The following is a 19,088-nucleotide window of genomic DNA, read 5'->3' as shown; positions in this document are numbered from 1 at the left end:
TCAGAAATGACTGGGGAAAAATTGGGAAGAACCTCAAAGCTTAATGGTAGCAAGTCGCTCTTGAACATGACACTTTTGCCTCCATAAATATCGGGTTGGGTTATTATCATTCACCGGTCCCTTCACCATGGTCTCGCCATACCATCCATACATGGGGTAATGCTACCGATCCATCACATCAGTGTCGTTATATGTTCAAGAGATGTCATTCAGAAAGTGTCAACCGGGTCCCATCCACTACCATACATCATCTTTCATCCTTCCATGACCGCCACCCTGAATCATATTTCACAGATCGTTTTCACCATCATCACTAGCTCCGTTCCGTGTCACTGATGTGGGATTCATTAAGGCCCTCCTTTGACGGATCACTTCTTGTCGACATCAGCTCATTATCCAAGAAGTTGATCTAGGAACACCCCCTCAGTACTTTGAAGCTTGCATGCCTCAATGGCAAGTTTCTCACTTCCGGCGATAGGTATACATTAATGACCTTCGACCAGGAGACTTTGCGTGGTGTTCGACGTCAGATCCTATATTCACGCCACGTGAATTGTGCTGCAGTACCTTGAGGGTCATCATCATTATCGGTGATTCCTCTCGCGGTTGTTAACAATTTACATTATTGACTGGTAATCAAGCGATGTCTTTCCATGTTCGACTTCAAGAAATTCTCACATGGATCGACTTGTACTAAGAGTGAAGATCGGACAAGTTTGAAGACCCCGGATCTAGTTTCATCCATCCGGGCTGCGATATATATTCAGGAGATAAAAGCATAGACATGTGCAACAGATGATCATCCTACTAAAAGGATGATAATTAAAAGCAGAGAATTATCAGTCTATTATCAGACGATCGTCTGTTTATGTACAGCAAATGTATTTATAAAGCTGAGCATGGGAAATGCCCGCATCAGCTAGATCATGAAAAGAAAGTATGAAAAGATAATGTATTGTATTGTATTTTGTTACAGGTCACCTCCCGACGATTGAATGAACTTCGGATCCTCCTAATAAAGCATTTCACCCGATAAACGACCTCATACTTTAGGGGGCAACTGTTATAGACATTTTTGTGCCTTACAGCATGGAGCATGAAATGTCAATAATCTGAGGGATCCAAAGTCCCTAAACATGTTGTTCTTACCCTTAGAGGAACAAGGTCAGCAAACCACAGCACTGCAAATCAGTTCTCCACTGAAAAACACTCAAAAACAGGTCAATTTTGGATCAAAGCAGTTGCTCCACTGAGCATCTGCGCTGAATGACAAAAGCTCTATGGTGTACCTGCGCTGCATAGCAAGTGCAACAAAGGCTACCTGCGCTGGGCGTACTTTGACATGTGGAGGAATCTTTTCTCAATGTGCCAGTGCCCAGGAAGCTTCCAAAATGACACTTGGATCAGAAGATTCGCCTAATGATGAGTTAAGAGCTTCTAAAAACTCCAAGTGGAAGTTAGAAACTCCGAGTGGACTCAAGGACTGAAGAACAACTGGAGTTGAAGAGGACAAGTCACACATAAAGCTGACTTATCTTCACTCCAAAACTCTATATAAGGATCTCATCCCATGGGATCTGAAGGCCGGAATTTAGTGCAAAGAATTGCTGTTGGTTTACAGTTATTAGTATTGGGTGATTGCTTGAGGGAGGTGAAGAGGAGATTTCTTTCCGTCGGGAAGGTGATGCTGGATTGGACCTCTTACGGTTGTATCACCGCCTGAACCTTGCTTCCTTATATTAATAAAGCATTTGAGGTTCTTCTATTCGCATGTGTTTCAATGGTGTATTGTCTTACTTGCGTATTTGATTTATGCTAATCCTTGAATCAATTATGAATGCATGCTTCTTGTAGTTTCCTTTTCTTGTCTTGTTCGCAGGATCTCGTGTAGCTGGGCCCATGAGAAGACTTGGAGCTGGGAGCAAGCGGCAAATAGAGGAGATTGGATCGACCATTTGCGCAAGACATCGGTAAGTGGATCTCTTCCTTTCATCTCTTGCATGTCATAAAGAAGTAACTTTAGATAGCTTTGCTTCAGCTGTTGCTAAGGAACTATCACCCTTAGAGTGGGATAGGGTCATTCCGTGTTGGATACTTTTCCCCACAACAGACTCGCGACTCCGCTGGGGATTGTGTCTTGTTGGTAGCTTGTGTTTCTTGCTATTCATTTCCTAAACAAAGGGAGTACCGAATCGAACTGCATTCGAATCCTTCTAATGCAAAGTAGAGGGCAGCTACTCTAGCTCAGTGTTGGGCATGTTTATGATTTGAAGAGCTGATCCACAAGGACTCTTTTTAGCTCTTTGTGATAGTGTTCATCTTCCTTAATCATCCTCTAGTGTATACTTGACTGATAGCTTCTGATTTGGCCAAAAACCATTGATTTTTGAGCAAACTGTGACCCAGAATCTGAGAGAGACGAGAGTTGTCTCTTCAGTGCAGCTGCAGCAAAGGCTACCTGCGCTGCAACGCAGCTCCCAAAGGGGCTACCTACGCTGCATGTCAGATTGACAGTGCAGTACCTGCGCTGATCCAGTTTTGCCTTGTGCAATTGGGGTTCCCTACTGTCTGTTGCCCAGTTTTCAATATTGTTTTTGCAGCCTGTTGTCAACCTGTATACCCAGCTGAAACTACCTTTCTTTGCCTTCATTCCGCCTCAGTTGTATGAAGAAACCGTGATTGTTCTTATTTTATTTCTTGCTTTCATTCACAGTTTCCCATAGCGAAAGTGAACTAGTCTTGCTGTGGCCTCTTGGATCTAGACCTGTGATAAAGTGTCGTTGTGATTCTAAGAGCTAGTTTATTGCTGTTCATAGCTACTTGAGCATTTGCTTTCGTTATATGGTTCGAATTTCAGTATTTCTTGTGTTGAAACGAGTGAATCTTAAGGTGATCTTTTGATTATTAGACAAAAACTTGTTTGCTTTCGCTTGAAATTGAATTCGAAATCATACAACAGCTTTCTTTTTGTAATACATCAACATTAAGGAAGAAGAAAAGAAATACTTGCATTGTGCATGTGCATTTTGACAGTTTGCATGTCGATTTAGGAAAAGTGCATCAGTGTGTGCTCTATGATCTGTTTGAAAAGATGATGTCTTTCTTTTCCCTCAGTAGTTAAGATTTTCATAAAGTTGAAAGAATTGAAAAAGCTTGCTTATCATTCTTAGACTGCATTTAGGAGTTGTATCATACATCACGTGGTGATCCATAAAGGCAAACTGCTAAGCAAGATCAACCTAAAAAGAACTGAATTTATCTAACAACGCTTTGAAACATAACGAAACACAGTAGAGGTCTAGGTAGAGACGTGTTCTTGTGTGGTCGCAACAAATTCTCTTACTATTGAAAATTTTGAACCCTTCTCATGTATGAATATGGGAGTGGAGATTGATAAGAATGGTGAGGGAATGTTATAGAATGAAAAGGTAATGATACCTCACAAACTGAAGAGAGTGTCAACCTTTGAGAAAGGAAATGGAAATGGATGAGGAATTAGGATGGAATTATAAGTGTCTTTCCAAATACAAATCCATAGAATTGAATGAACTTAGTTTAAATAAAAGAAAAAGAAACTTACCTACACCTACCTAATAGATATTATAACAATTCATTGATAAGTGTTATAGCAACTCACTGGTAGGTTTTGTGGCAACTCGCTGATAGGAATTGTAGTAATTGAAGTAGAGCCTATGATGGCACTTGTAACAATAGAAACTCTTGTAATAACCTACATGGAAATTTACAAAAATTGTATATGATCAGGTGATCAATTTTTAACTCAAAAAATGAAAGTTATTAGAAAGTCTCGAAACTATCGCCAAATAGAAGTGCTTGTCATTATGAATCCAACACCATTCGTTTAACCTCAATTTGGCACCGTATGCTCAAGTTATCTTGAGATGATCATTTAGCGAAACAACTAAAATTGAGAAGGGTAGCGGACTCAGATTTTGCATTTCTGAGTTAGCAAGTTGACTCTGTAGGGTATGACCTAGTGACAAGTTAGAACACGGCAAGTTTTGGTTCGTTGGTTTTTGGGCGTATCTGATTGGTTCATGGTTGATTGAAGTGGACCAATGAATGGGTGCCACATGGCCCAGTCATGGGATGCAATTTGGCAGCCCAAGGTCACTTAAAAATTTGGTGTGGGTCAGTTGGAGGCCCGACCATATTCGGACCCCTCACCTCCTAGCTATCATTCTAATGCTCTACCAACTTTTCTCACTCTGGTGCTTGTTATGTTATGGGCAGAACCAATACTTGAAACTTTCTGTCTCCGTCATTTGGAAAGAGGGGTCAGGATGGTAGTCCCAACCCCCAGTCATGTTATTGCCACACAACCATCGATTTAGTTTTGTGAGGAGCTCACCAAAGAGGGTTTTGGTAATGACCCTTAGCCCTTGGTCGTGTCCACCACATGCAACCATGACACTGAGAAAAAGGAGCTATCGATGGTGGGGCTAAGGAAAGGCCTTAATCCTTCATTTGATGCACACCCATAGGACCATCGTTTGCAGATTTAAGTGCCAACGATAGGAGATTGAGGCAAGGGGCCAGCCCCAACTCCTATGGACCATCACATCACTGCACACCAGGAGATACGGAGCTCGACGGGAAGACTAGGCTGTTAGTCTGACCTTGAGTTTGATGGCACTAATATGACCACATGTATGACATTGAGGGGATTAAGTGGCGAGGGTATGAAATCATGATTCACATTTCTTTTCTTCTCATCATGAGTTTCCTTTACTACCTTTTCACCATTAGGAAGCATTTCTTGTAGCAACTTTGTGAAACATTCCTTCAAACCTTCCATGTATTTCCTCAAATCATCCATGTTGTTTTTCAGTTTTTCTTCTATACCATCGATCTTAGCTTCCATCTTAGCTTCTTTACTTTTTGTGAGAGAAAAATGTGTTGCACTTGGCCTTGTAATATTGATATATCATGTTTCATTTCATGATCTTCTGCATGTGTCATAATAGAGCTTTCAGGTTGCTTACTCGGTGTTTCCAATTTTTTTCTTCAGGGCATCAATTAATAATAATTGTGTTTCACTATGCACTTTGTTAAGATATCTTAGATCTGCAAGAAGGCTAAAACCTTGAAACAAATTGCATGTGTTGCCTAACAAATCACCTATAAGCATATAATAGAGATATTGTTATATTTTATGGTTTTTATCCATGCAATTGAGCAATGTAATAATTTTAAGGAGATATGTCACACTTATAGTTGCACCTTTCGAGAAATAAGTGCTAAACGAGCACAAGTCAAAGTGTTGTATAAATATGAAGGAAACAAAGTGTAATAAGTAGCACACATATATCTAGTAAATCTGTAAAAAAATCATCATGGTCAATACACCAATACTTGTAAATTAACACAAACTATTCACAAGATCAACAAACCACATTAAAAATATACAACTAGGGAGGTGTCAAGTTGATCCGGTGTGTCTTACGAGTCGAGAACACATCCTCTTTTAAAATATTAAATCACACAGGAGAAACTATCATAAAATGCACCAAAAATGAGAAGAAGTTGACATTAGAATTCTTCTATTACTAGAGCTTGCACCGTCTTTTAAAATATTAAATAATAGAGAAGAAACTATCATAAAATACACCAAAGATGAGAAGAACAACTTGACATTAGGATTCTTGTATTAAAAATCAATCAGTCTTTTACATCAACAACCATATGCTCAAGGTCCAAACCAGAAAAATGAAATTAGAATAACATCCTCTCTTCCAGCATATGTGTTTTTATACATATTACATTACAAATTTAGGTTGTAACTACCCATTTTCTTCAAATATGTGCATGATTAAAAAAATTGGAAATTGTGCATTTTAACAAATCTGCCTCACAAAATCTATTGCATCTCTGAGATCATGTGAATTTTGGAAAAAATCCCATGGTATCCCTTTGACTCAAATGGGAGCATAAAAACATCACTACAGATAAAACCCATCTTCAGTTTTCTCCAGAAAGTGTGCCAATATATTGATCCCCAAATTAGTGTTGGAACTTCTCATTCATATAAAATTACACATTAAACCCAATCCTTCATGTTTATGTCAAAATGAAAAGGAAGAGCATGGTATAAGAGTTAAAATTGGTGAAAAAAGGGGGTAAAATAATGTATCACGGGGGGAAACATGTATTAATATAACAATTCTAGGACATGAAAAAGAGATTTATGTCATAAGTTAGATTTGAATTCAAGTGGGGAGGTTAATAATTTTTCTGCAGTGACTCTAGCTAGACCAATTTGAACCTTTTTTTGCATGATGTATTTTTCAAGGGGTGAAAAAAGGGGGTAAAATAATGTATCATGGGGGGAAACATGTATTAATATAACAATTCTAGGACATGAAAAAGAGATTTATGTCATAAGTTAGATTTGAATTCAAGTGGGGAGGTTAATAATTTTTCTGCAGTGACTCTAGCTAGACCAATTTGAACCTTTTTTTGCATGATGTATTTCTCAAGGTCGACTAGATTTTTATTTTTAGTTTTACGTTATATTTTTTTTTAAGAAACCAACTAGGTATTTATACACTACTGAAGAAAAACAATACTTTTTATCATAATGTGTTTCCCAAGGAAATCCACTAGGTATAAAACTAAATGTCATGTCAAGAATCAATAATGATCTCATCAAGAGAGCAAGCATGTTAGCAAGAACGTTTGAAGCTAAGTTACATGAACTGTGTGAGCACCTAATTGATACAACTCCTTAAAAAGATAATCAACCATTTCAACATTATCAAAAATCAATCTCCTTAAAAAGATAATCAACAATTTCAACATCGTCAAAAATAAATCTTTATGGTGACAATGAGATTGAATGTTGGTAAGAATTGTAAAACCCGTTTGAGACCAAGTTTAAAAGGTGATAGAATTGACATGACTAAATATTTACTTTTAGGTTTTGAGACTTTTCATACAAATGAATACTCTTTTGGTTTGTCGAGAAATAGCTGTAAAAATAGTGGCATATAGATAAGCTATTTTGGGTTATCCATAATTACCTGTAAAAATGGGTTTTGCGCAATTTCAAAAAAGGAAAATGGCTCCTTCGCTGCTCGCAATTCTCTGGTTAAATGTGGTGATATAAAAAAATCCTCGGCAGTGGTCACTGACCCTAAGTAATAGTAATTAGCTAAGCTTGTGGAATCGATAATTAGGTTTTCCTATAGTAATGAGTAGTTGCCTTCCTAGACAAGGTGTTCATACGTATGTGAGAGCAAGAAAAAAAAACTAATTAATGTAAATAGATTTTAATCTTCTTAACCGCATGACACACCCAATGAGAAGACACACCCCACCAGAGGGAAAATAGGGAAAAATATCAGCGTCATGCCCGCCATTATGAATGCTGGCCTAAAAAATTCAATGTGACAACCTCCATTACAAATTCAATGCAACAACCTCCATTACAAGCTACCCATTACTTTTTTTAATGATGCAACAACCTCCACTCCATACCACTACCCTAGACTCTAGAGTGACTCTACAGGATAGTCAAAGAACAAGGCATCCAGGCAAGTTGCAACTAGAGCCCGACGCCGGCAACCGACCCAAGAACCGCGGTAATAGGTAACCAGATTTTTCACATTTGGTTTACCAACAATTAGAAAATAATAAATATGTCTCCAAAATCCTCTCACGTGATTGGATAATAATCCCTTTAGAGAAAGACACCATACCTTTCAAACAGAAGCCAAGACCAATAAATCCTATGCTACTTCCTTTGATTGAAAAAGAAATAAAAAAGTTGCTGGAAGACAATAAAAAGAATTGAGATTCTAAGCTCAAATATGCACTATGGGCCGACAGAGTGACCATCAAGAAGTCCACAGGGAATTCTCCATTCAAGCTGGTATATGGCACTGAGGTTGTGTTCCCTATTCAGTTAACTCTCCCTATGGCAAAGTTCTTGCAACGAGAACAAAATGAGGAGGAAGACATGGCAAAAAGGATCACTAATCTAGTAGAGGTACATCAAATCAGAGAACAACTGGTTGAAAAGGATGCAACACATCAGAAAAATATCAAGGAAGCTTTTGACAAGAGGACAAAAACACATAATTTTCAGGTTGGAGACTTGGTTCTGAAGTGGGATGCATTGAAAGAAAACAAAGGAAACCATGGGAAATTTGATGCTTTCTAGACAGGGCCTTTTATCATTTCTCAGATTCAAGGGAACAATACCTTTATGCTGAAAAGCATGGAAGGAGAAGCAGTTTTTGATGGCCCAGTTAATGGCCGTTTTTTGAAAATTTATGTGGTTTAAGGTCTTTTGGCCTTAAAGTTGTAAATATTTTGTTTATCATTTTAGTGTAAGCAAAGTAGACTCCATGCCCAATGGAACACTAGGAAATTTTGCTAATTTGTTTTTCACAGGAAAGGCATTGATCTGCAAGCTCTTGAGACCTCATAGGGAGGATCTCATCCCCAAAAGGAGCCAGTGTTAGCTCTGCCATACAACGAGGATTTTCTATGATCAGAGATAGGCTTGGTCTGCCTGGTTGTGCTCAAAAGGGTCCAAGGCATACACGGGGGCCGCTTGATCCAGGTGGATATTGGTGGCCACCTGCTAATTCCACTTGGATCCCCACCAGTGCTTCTTTTAGTTTTTCAGTTTCCTTAATTATAGCATTGTTTACTATTTTTAGCAGTCTTTCGGGTCCTAAACTTCTGGAGCTGTTTTGAGGCCATAAACGACGTTTTTTGGGAAATCTACTGCCAGCGATATTTCTGTCAAAAAATCATCTTTTTTGTCGTAGTCCTTTGAGAGATCTTTCCAATGGGCTATCATGTGCATCAAACAGAGATAATATGACCAATTTGCGACCCCGGGAAGTTGGCTATCCAACTCACCCCAACGGGGCCCACAAACGCTTGGTGTTACATCTCCTCGAGTTAGGGCTTTTGTTGTTTAGGGTTTTCTCTTATTGTTCAATAATAAAAAGGCCCTTGAGCCTCATTTTAAGAAAGTTCAGAGGCATGTAGCCACCACATCTCTGCTCAGGGATAAGCTACCATCGCCCTAGCTGGTTTATTTCCATTACTGTTTGTAAGCATATTTCAGTGTTTTACATTAATGAAATGAAGTATTATTTCCACTGCATATCTGTGTATATGGTTAGCTTTGTAGTTTGTTGCGTTCCTGTTTAAGTTCGGATCACCGCTTCATTTAGCAGATAGCCATATCCTATCGCAATCACAATCGCAACTTTCAGGAAGCCTTTTATAAGCCATGTCTATAACATTGCCAATGGTCGATTACCGATTGCACCTATCGGATGCGATATTGCTATTAAACCATATTACAATGCCTGTCGGGTCCACAATAATATTGCTATCGGCAGAAACCAAAGTGGCAGGGCCTTTACATATACATGCATGCGACTTGATGGGTCGGACCCGATGGCACTACAAATGATTTCTTATAAAATTTTAAGTCCGCGCACAAGCTGTTTTCAATGTATTTGGTATATTTTCGTTAGATAAATGAAAATACAAAGGAAAGCGAGGGAACCGGTCGGCTGAGATATGCGACAACAACCTGAAGGGCGGACCCAATAAAGGAATTAATCATGTTTGTGGACTTTTTGAAGTCCGAAAGAAGGAGAATGGGTGAGATTTCTCAGCGTTACAACATTTTCTATACACAACAGAAAACAATCATTATTAAACATTTTCAAGAGATCATAAAGGCTTGAATAGCCATCCCATCACCTAAAAGAGGCCGAGAGACAGAGACAGAAGGTTGGAAGTGGAAAGGCGATAGCACAACACGATGCAACCCATAACAGGAGTGATCAAGGAGCATAGATAGCGCAACATAGCCATTTCATATTCCCGAAAGGACGAAGGTGGCCAGCGTTCACCACTCCGCGCAGTTACTCTTCAACCACCACATTCAACAAACAGGATGGCCGAGAAGGGAAAGGACAAGACTCGGGCAAATCAGCACATCCAGCAGTTAAGGGATTTCCTCCTTTACGACACTCCACCTGCTCGAGGAGTACAATAGAGCACCAGAGAATGTCAAATTAATTCATTGAAGCAAGCAGATTGTAGCAGAGACGCCATTAGAGAGTTAAAGCGGTTGGTGGTCCATTATGACCCCTCCACCCATAGAACAACATCATATCTTTGTAATCAAACTCTATATATACCCAAAACATAGATGTAATCAGGGTTGATGGTTGCTATTTTGATGTAAGGTTCAACTTCTGGAGACTGTAACTACTTTGATACTTGTAGCGTATGGTCTTCATTTTCAGCTAATACAAGCTTATTTTGTTGTTAATTGCTCACTTTCCATTTCTACTCTGTTCTAGGCTGTGCCTGTTATTCATTTGTTCATGTGCTCTTAATATTTAGCATTATAGGGGCTGTCATCCCACCTCTGTGTTGAAGTCTAGTATGTATCATTGAATGTGTTATGCAGGTTTCTGTTTGCTTAGTGCCAGAGAGCTATCATCCTGTCTGTGCATTAGGAAATAGATTTGCAGACCTCTTTACTAGTTGCAGCCGGCCATCACATGGTCTTGTGCATCTGCTGGTGTGGTCAGTATTCTCCATGTTCACCTAATCCTGAAACTATGAGTAGTTGGTGGTCTAAAGCCTTGTAGTCTGGGGGTGTTCACCCATGTTTGGAGTTAAGCATAGTAGAAGTGGTTATCTGGCTTGAACAAGAATCATTCCTTCCATTCATCCATTTCCAACATTTTGTTGAGTTTATAATGTTCCCGAGCATCTTTGTGATACAACCTAGGAGAGTTTCTTGGGGTGATAACAGGACCTATAGACTGGAGACCCAAATGTAGTAGAATGCACACATCTTGGGGAATAGGAGGGTCCTTAGGAAGTTTCCTCAACAAGCTTTTGACTTTGTCTTTGAGCTGCCTTAAAATTTGGTCAATTATGTGCTAGGGATTGCTTGCTTTGTTCTTGAATATCCAACTATTGCGTTCTTTCCAAACATCCCAGATGACAAAGCCTAGAACCAGAGTCCAGGCTTTATTAATGATTTCATTCCCTGAGAAGTTTTTCCTCCAATTATTCAAAGTGTTGGAGATGTTGAGTCTATTCCTATCAGTGTGCCTAAAGATTGAGGCCACCCATTCCCACACGATAGAGGTGAAAGGGCAGAGGTTGAGAAGGTGATCCATTGTCTCGTCTTGTGAGCCACAAAGGTAACATTTGGATGGTCTAGTGAAGCCTTTTTCAGGAGATTCTCCCAAGTTAAAATTTTCCTTTGATGAACTAGCCAAATAAATAACTTTATTTTCATCCAGTGGGGGCTCTGCCAAAGATTATTCCAAACTTGATCAAGGTTTAGGTAGTTAAATCCTGTTACTACCAGTTTAGCTTCTTTGAGGTTAAAGTTTCCTTCGGTGTTCTTTCCCCGTCTTAGTTGGTAAGGCAAGGAGGATACCAGAATCCTCCTATGCTCTAGATCCAGAATAAGAGAGTCTGCCTAGGCCTTCAGAGGGCTCTCTTCACTGTGTCCTAGATACTTCCAAATTCTCCATTTTCCATTGTTCCTTACCTGGTCCCAGAAGTCATTTACCATAAGTAGACCTTTGTTGTCTATGTCATTCTTGAGAGTTTCTAATTCATCCTTATATAAGTTGGGTTCCTTTTGCCAGTTATCCTCCCAAAATCGTGCTAGGTTCCTAGCTCGAATCTCCCAGAAACTATATTGCTGAACAATACCTTTATTTTCTCAGGCAAGGTTCCAAATGTGGGAGCCCTTAACATGCCCTGACATTCTAATGTGATCCTTCTCCTGCAAATTCTTAGCATATTTTTGTTTCCAAATCTTAGCCTAGGGAGTTGTCGATTCCTTGATCCATCTCCACCAGAGTTTAGCTCCCGAAACTCTGCTGATGGTTTCAGGATCATGAAGCCCCAAGCCACCATGGCTCTTGGGTTTGCAGATCTTGTCCCAGGCTACTAAAGCCCATTTCCTTTTCTCTTCTCCTCTGCCCCATAGAAAGTCCCTTTGTATGCTCCTAATTTGTTGCTTAATTCCTTTAGGAGTAGGAAGAGCTGAGAACATGAACATGGGAATTTCCTACAGGACAGCCTGTGTGAGCACAAGGTGCCCTGCCAAATTTAAAGACATGCATGTCCATTTTCTGATCGTGTCCTGAAGTTTATTTATTATTGGCTCCCACACTTCCTTAATTAGAGGTTTATCTGTGATAGGTATGCCCAGATACTTGGAAGGTAGCTGGTCCCTTTGAAACCCAAGAATTCTAGTGATGTTTCTCTTAATAGCAATGTCAGTGTTAAAGAAAAAACTTTTGATTTGTTGAGGCTTACCTCTATGCCAACTGCCATAGCAAAGTCATTTAAGATATCTTTGATCGTTCTGGTTTCCCTGACTCTGGGTATGCCCTGCAACATTGTGTCATCCACGAATTGTTGATGAGTTTTTGCCGCTCCATCCAAGGTGAGTTTGATACCCTAGATTTTTCCTTCAACATGTGCCATTTTAATCACTCTGCTTAGCCCTTTCATAATGAGAACAAAGAGGAAGGGTGAGAGTGGATCTCCTTGTCTAAGACCTCTTGAGGGTGTGAAGAGTCTTGAAGGAGTGCCATTAAGCAGGATGGACAAACTGGTCATGGTAACTAGTGCCATAACCCATCTTATCCAGTTTTGGTCAAAGCCATAGGCTCTTAGAACTACCTTTATATAAGACCAACTTAGCTTGTCATAAGCTTTCGCTAGGTCGAACTGAATGATCATACCAGCTTGTTTGTTGCTTTTGAGAGAGTGTACCACCTCATGAGCTTAAATGATGTTATTAAGGATTTGTCTTCCTTCCACATAGCTCGTTTTCTCCTCTGAGATGAGAGCTAGTAAAAGGGGCTTGAGTCTATTGGCGATCACCTTGGAAATGATTTTATACACCACATTACATAAAGCTATGGGTCTGAAACCATCCGGAGTCATGGCTTTTTCCTGTTTTGGTATCAAATCTATGAAGGAAGTGTTAAAAGCCTGGAGGTTTTTCATATTGAATTTCATTGATCACTTCACTGACCTCCTCTTCCGACACTGGCCTGTTAAGGTTGTGGTTGTCCTCTCTGGTAACCAGCTATGGGATATACTAAGTGAAATGGTTGATGAACTTGGATCTATCCTCTTGAGGATCCTCTGCTATATTGAGGAAATGTTGTACAAGGACTGATTCCATGTCTTTGTGAGAGACAATTTCTCTCCCATGAGAATCTTTGAGCTTTGTGATTCTATTGTGTGCCCTCTGATCCATGGTGGATTTATGAAAGAACTTCATGTTTCTTTCTCCCTTTCTAATCCAATGTATCCTTGATTTATGTCTCCAGAAAATCTCCTCTTGCAAGCACTTATCTTCCTATTCTTCTTGCAAAGATTCAACCAGCTTTTTCCGCTCCTCGGTAAAGCCTTTTGTGATGCTGATCTGATTGATCTCCTGGAGTTTTTGCTAAGCTTATCTTTTGGCTCTGAAGATATTGCCAAATTCCTTTTTGTTCCAATCTTTAAGCCTAGATTTGATATGTTTAAGTTTCTGTTGGAGCAGGAACATTCTAGTGCCTTGAATATTCAGATCCTCTCTCCACCATTTGTCAATATTACTGGTGAATTCAAGGTGAGAGATCTAGGCATTCTCAAACCTGAAATGTCTGTTTCTTGGTGTACCCATAAAAGTAGCTTCCAGCTATACAGGCCAATGGTCTGAACCTCTAAAGGGAAGAATAAAAGCTGTCATGGGAGGGCTTGAGAGAAAGAGGTCCTCTATAATAAATCTACCTAGTTTAGAGGTGACTTATGAAGCCCCTCGCCTCTTGTTGTTCCAGGTGAAGGTCCCATTTATTGTTTCAGTGTCCACTAACCCCATGTTCATTATGAAGTTCTGGAAGGCCATGGAGTCTTTGCCTTGCTTTCTGATACCATCTTTTTTCTCTGTAAGAGATCTTATCATATTGAAATCTCCTGCACCGATCCAGGGCATATTAGGGTGTCTTGCTCTTAGTTCCTCAAGGGAGGTGAGAAGCTTGAGTTTTTCTCCTTGCTTTTGAGGTCCATAGACATTTGTGATAATGTATATCTCCTTATCACCTAAAGGTTGACATCCCAAAGAAAGATAGTTCCTAGATGCCTCAACATCCAGGATTCCAAATTTCTGGGGATCTGATCTGATAATCACCCTATGAGTGACCTCAGTAAAGATTTGTTTAACAAAAAGGTATTACAGACTCATGTGCTGGTGTGTGTGTTCTGTGTTATTGAAACAACAGATCGATCAGATTGCCAATACACAGACATTTTGAATGGAAAGACAACAGAGAAATGCAGTAAGCAGACACAAAGACACAAGCAATTTTTAATAAGGAGTTCACCCTATTCTCCAGGGCTACATCTCCGGTCTAGCTTTAGTGATGGCCTTGTTTTATTATGTCTTTGAGTAGAGAAATTACAATACAAGGACTCAATATGAGTTCTCCTGAAGCAGATTTTGCTTGGCAGGGTGGTTCTTGGATTCCCCAAGCCACTTGGAGTACACAAACTCTTGTTCTTCCTACCCGCTCTGTGACCCTCGGTCTACAGTGGAAAGAGCCAACTGTGATGCTTAATCTGGACAGATTCCTCTATGGGAAGGCTTGATTCTTCAAGATCTATGGTGCTCGATGTTGCCTGTGGTCAGCTCGACCCTCTGTCTCCTCTGCTTGGCTTTACTGCTCTCTGTGCTCAGTCCTCCTCTCAGGGTTCACTGTTCACTGTCTCTCTTGGTCACTTGGACTCTTCGATCTGAATCTCCCTTCTAATCTCCAATCCCCCATTCGACTACCTCCATTCATGGCTTAAGTCATTCGATCCTCGGCCTGTTCGTTTCCTCTTCTTCCTGTGTCGATTAGCCTGTCGCCTGTGTGCTTGGAATTCCCTGTTCGGCGTCAGCATAACGCTCAGGAAGTAGCCACGTGTCTCCATCGGAACTGCGCCAGCCCGCTTGTCGATTCGTTGCTTTCTCCACCGTGGTGATCAACGGATTCCAAATCCTCTTAAATCGCGGCTTTATCCCCTGTCAATTCCGCTTTGTCTATCGGGCATAATCTTAGCCGTCCGATCTGGGCTCCTCCAGATCCAACGTCATTCGCACATCGAGCACGGTGGACTTGCTCGACCGATAACGCGTGATCGCAGCAGTTTTTCTCTCTCCTCTGCTGCCACGCGTCGATCGCTGATTGTGATCGCTCCGCTTTCTCCAAAACCTCTTACCGTTCAAGGGTGTCCTGATCAAACCGTCGGTTTCCAGGCCGTGGGTCCCACCATCGTACATTGGCGCTTTTTCCTTTTTCTGCCTGTGGTCCTTTGGCTCCTCGATGTGACCGAGTGCTTAAGCCCTACCATTTCGACCCTGTTTTCCTAGCGATGCGCTAATGCGCATCGAAAACCAGCTCCTTTTCCCATTACGGGGCTCCCAGGGGCTATTTTGACCTCCTGCGCAGTCTCCATGGGCCTCGGTCACCGCTCTTTGACCGAGGTCCTCGTCGTTCCAAGCCGGCTGCCATGGCCACTGGTTCAGGGTGTTTTCGATTGCTGTTTTGGATTCTTCAAGGATTTGTTCGACCTGTTTTAGTCACGGTTCTATGGCAATCATTTATGGATCCGATTTGGATCACGACCTCCCAACTGAAAAGCTTTTGGACCACCAAAAGCTGGTTTTCTTTTAAGCATCGACTAAGTGAGGAAGTTGATGTCTCACTTATCCAGTCTCAATCCACTTCGAATTGCTCGGCTTCGAACCTTTAAGCCCAATTCTGAGGTATTCCACCTATCCACTACGCGTCATCCTTACCTTTCTATCCAACACTGTATCTTCCCGCAACTCATTAAGGTATTCCGGTAGTAGATCATCAACAGAAGGCAATTGACTCTACTCTTCAGGGTCCTCAACCATTGAAGGTTCAAACAATCTCAAGCAATCTGCATTCACGACTGAGTAGATGTGCATGTAAGCTGGTAGATCAAGGCGAAAAACATTTTCACAACCAAGGGCCATCTGAAGAAGCAGATGTCAAACTGCTGAAGCTATTTGTGCCATCGATTGGATGGCATTAATCGCATAGAAATTGTTGCTCACACATGAATGCTAACACCTACATTCCACTTAGAAACGTGGCTGAAGAATATAATGTGAAAATGAAAAATCTGAATGTACCATTAGATTTGTGGCATCGAAGAGTGCAAAATCGATTGTCAAATTTCAGAATTCTGAGAAATTGAGAATCTGGGACTCAAGGAATCTTTTAGATTCCCCCTAGATTCCTCAAAGATTCTGCTCCATGGATGGACTGGAAATACACATCTCAAAAGGTGAATTTGACCTCGCCATTGCAATCACTACAGAAAATCGTGAAAAACGACTATAAACTTGACTATGTTCTGACAATTTTTTTCTTACCTCCCCAGAGAATCTTTGGGCATCAAAGAATATCATGCCTCCTCTGTCTCAAAATCTATGGCCGCTCCTGGTTCCTCCATCTGCTCCTGGGTGCACTGACAAAAATGAGTTTATATGTAAATCCTGGGTGGATTAACCCATGTGGGGTTGGTTGGCGCAATGGTAGAGTTTAGAAAATGGTTGAGGAGGGGTTGGGGGATCAAATTCCACCCCTCCCAAATTAACATGCAAAATCTTTTTTTTTTTAGATTTTATTATTGGGCGGTGGTTCCACTGTTTTGGTGGCCTGTGCTACATTTCTTGCCATCAGTTCCGCGTGGTATTAAAGGCAGCGTGGTGTGCATTAAAAGGGAGTCGCGTTGTTTTATTTGACATGCCATGTTGCCACCACATGGTCGCGGGCCAACCGACGTGGCTGGCACAGGCTCGATACCCATCGACCTCCCATTAACTATGCATACGTTTGTGGATAGGGATGTGGGCCGGGTTCACTGGAGGTGTCCCGCCCACCCCATTAATACGAACATTGTATGGTGGTCGATGGAGGGTCCAACAGGGTCGTGGCCACCGGCCCATATTTAAACATAGCTTTTGTGTATATATATATATATATATATATATATATATATATATATATATATATATATATATATATATATATATATATAGGGCAATTTATTCAAATTTGTCTAACATAAGGCTTATTAGACAAATTAAAGAGGCAACAATTTAGCCCACTTCGAGAGCTAAGTTTCATGCCTTGGGGTCAATCAAATTGTACGACACTCATTCCTGGCCCACAGCCCAACTTTGACCAGAACTTTGACTGGCTCGTTCTCCCTCATACGAGCTCGGATTGATGAATTATTCACATTGTCATGATCAGGATGATGATATATACACTCAAGTCCTAGTTTGAAATCATTCTGACCATTTTTATTTTCGAGTGTTCATAAGCCCTCTTTGTCCTCTGTGTGTCCCTAGAGCCACCTGGATCATTAAGAGAATATCTAGAGTGTCTCCACCCTGAACACATTTGATCAATTCCAACTAATGTATGCAGGCTCTTAGAGTGCCTCAAACCTACTTTAAGAGTTTTTACTTTGGCAACGATTTTTTATTTTAATTATCAATTATGACAACCTTAGTTAGGTGGCCTAAAATTTGTTTATTAAGTTTTTAGGATAGGTCCTCAAGAAATTAACCAGATAGGAGGAACATAAGCATTATCCTTCTAAAAAGTTTCAAAATATTCACCATAAAGAAAACCATCACAAAAATTGAATGGTTCAGTCTGTTTATTTTCATTCAAAAAATGGAATGGCAGTCAAAAAAATTGTGAAAGAAAACAATAACATCAAAAAATCCAAACGAATATAAATATGTACTTCCTTTTCTCAGAGATAAAGGTATAAAACTTGCAGCATAACGTTTTTCTAATAATAGGCCCACAAGAATAGAACCTAGAGGAAATTTATAGGTCAGATCAATAAACTAATGATAAAGAATCTCAAACAACTAAAAGTTTGAAGCTCTAAAAATCCCAAAGAAACACAAATCCAAATCAATACAGAGTTGTCAGAGTAATTTAATAAATTGATATATAAGATAAAAACAGGGGAACAAACTATGCAATGGACTGAAGTCAAGTGAATACCATTCGTCTGTACAATTGTTGCCGAAAATAAAATTATTGGAGAGAAAAGGTATCTAGGGCTTAAATTTTTACCTGTGTTCTTCCTCGGTCCATGGAATCCCTTGCAACCTTCATGGTCAGATTTGGAGCTCCCCTTTCCCATTACATTACTTTCAGATGTCATATTTGCATAAACAGAAGAATGGGTTTCACATTTCTTTGCACTTCCATTATCAATAGCTCACTTTGCATTAACCATCAAGGACATCAAACAAGAACACATTTCTCGAAACTTAGGGCTTAGAGAATAGAATGAAGTATGGTAAACCTCTTGCTCAATGATAATATGTTCCACTTGTGACACATTGTTCTCAATTTGAGGATTCTCTTCAGTGGCAATCTGGCCAAGACCAGCTCTAATATCTCCTTAGGAAGTCTCTTTCATACAGAGGGAACGATTGGAATCTCTTCTCTGCATTGATTTTCTGGTACAGATTTCTCAGTGTCTTCATTTTTCGAAGGCACTCATTTAGAGCATTCGAGCAGCACTTATTTTTACTTATTTTTCTTATTATAGCCAACATTATTTTTCTGTTTACAATATAATTTTTATTTTTATTTTAAAGGGAACAAATGGCGGATAAACTTACACATCCCCTCGGCTCAATAAATAATATTAGTTAATCATATTTCTTATTTTTTGGTGATGACATTCAATAGTATAATATTTTATTATTTGTTTTATTTTTATGATGATTTTTTGTCTTTGTTAATTTTTTTGTTTTATTAACTACATTTAAGCTAAACGGAACGTACTAGCTATTTTTAGCAAAGAGTAATTTCAGATGCAATTTGGCCCACTAATACACTAAATTAAAATAGGTGGAACATGAATCGAAAACAATTAGCGGGTATAAAACAATAAAATAAGAAAACCCTAAAAGCTCTAGATTTGGGTTATGTTAACTA

This window comes from Pinus tabuliformis, chromosome 4_2 (assembly GCF_031772625.1).
Source record: "Pinus tabuliformis cultivar Carrire ecotype Pingquan chromosome 4_2, CPIR1, whole genome shotgun sequence".
Lineage (NCBI taxonomy): Eukaryota > Viridiplantae > Streptophyta > Pinopsida > Pinales > Pinaceae > Pinus > Pinus tabuliformis.
The sequence above is the reverse complement of the archived record's forward strand: the minus strand, read 5'-3'. Positions refer to the sequence as shown.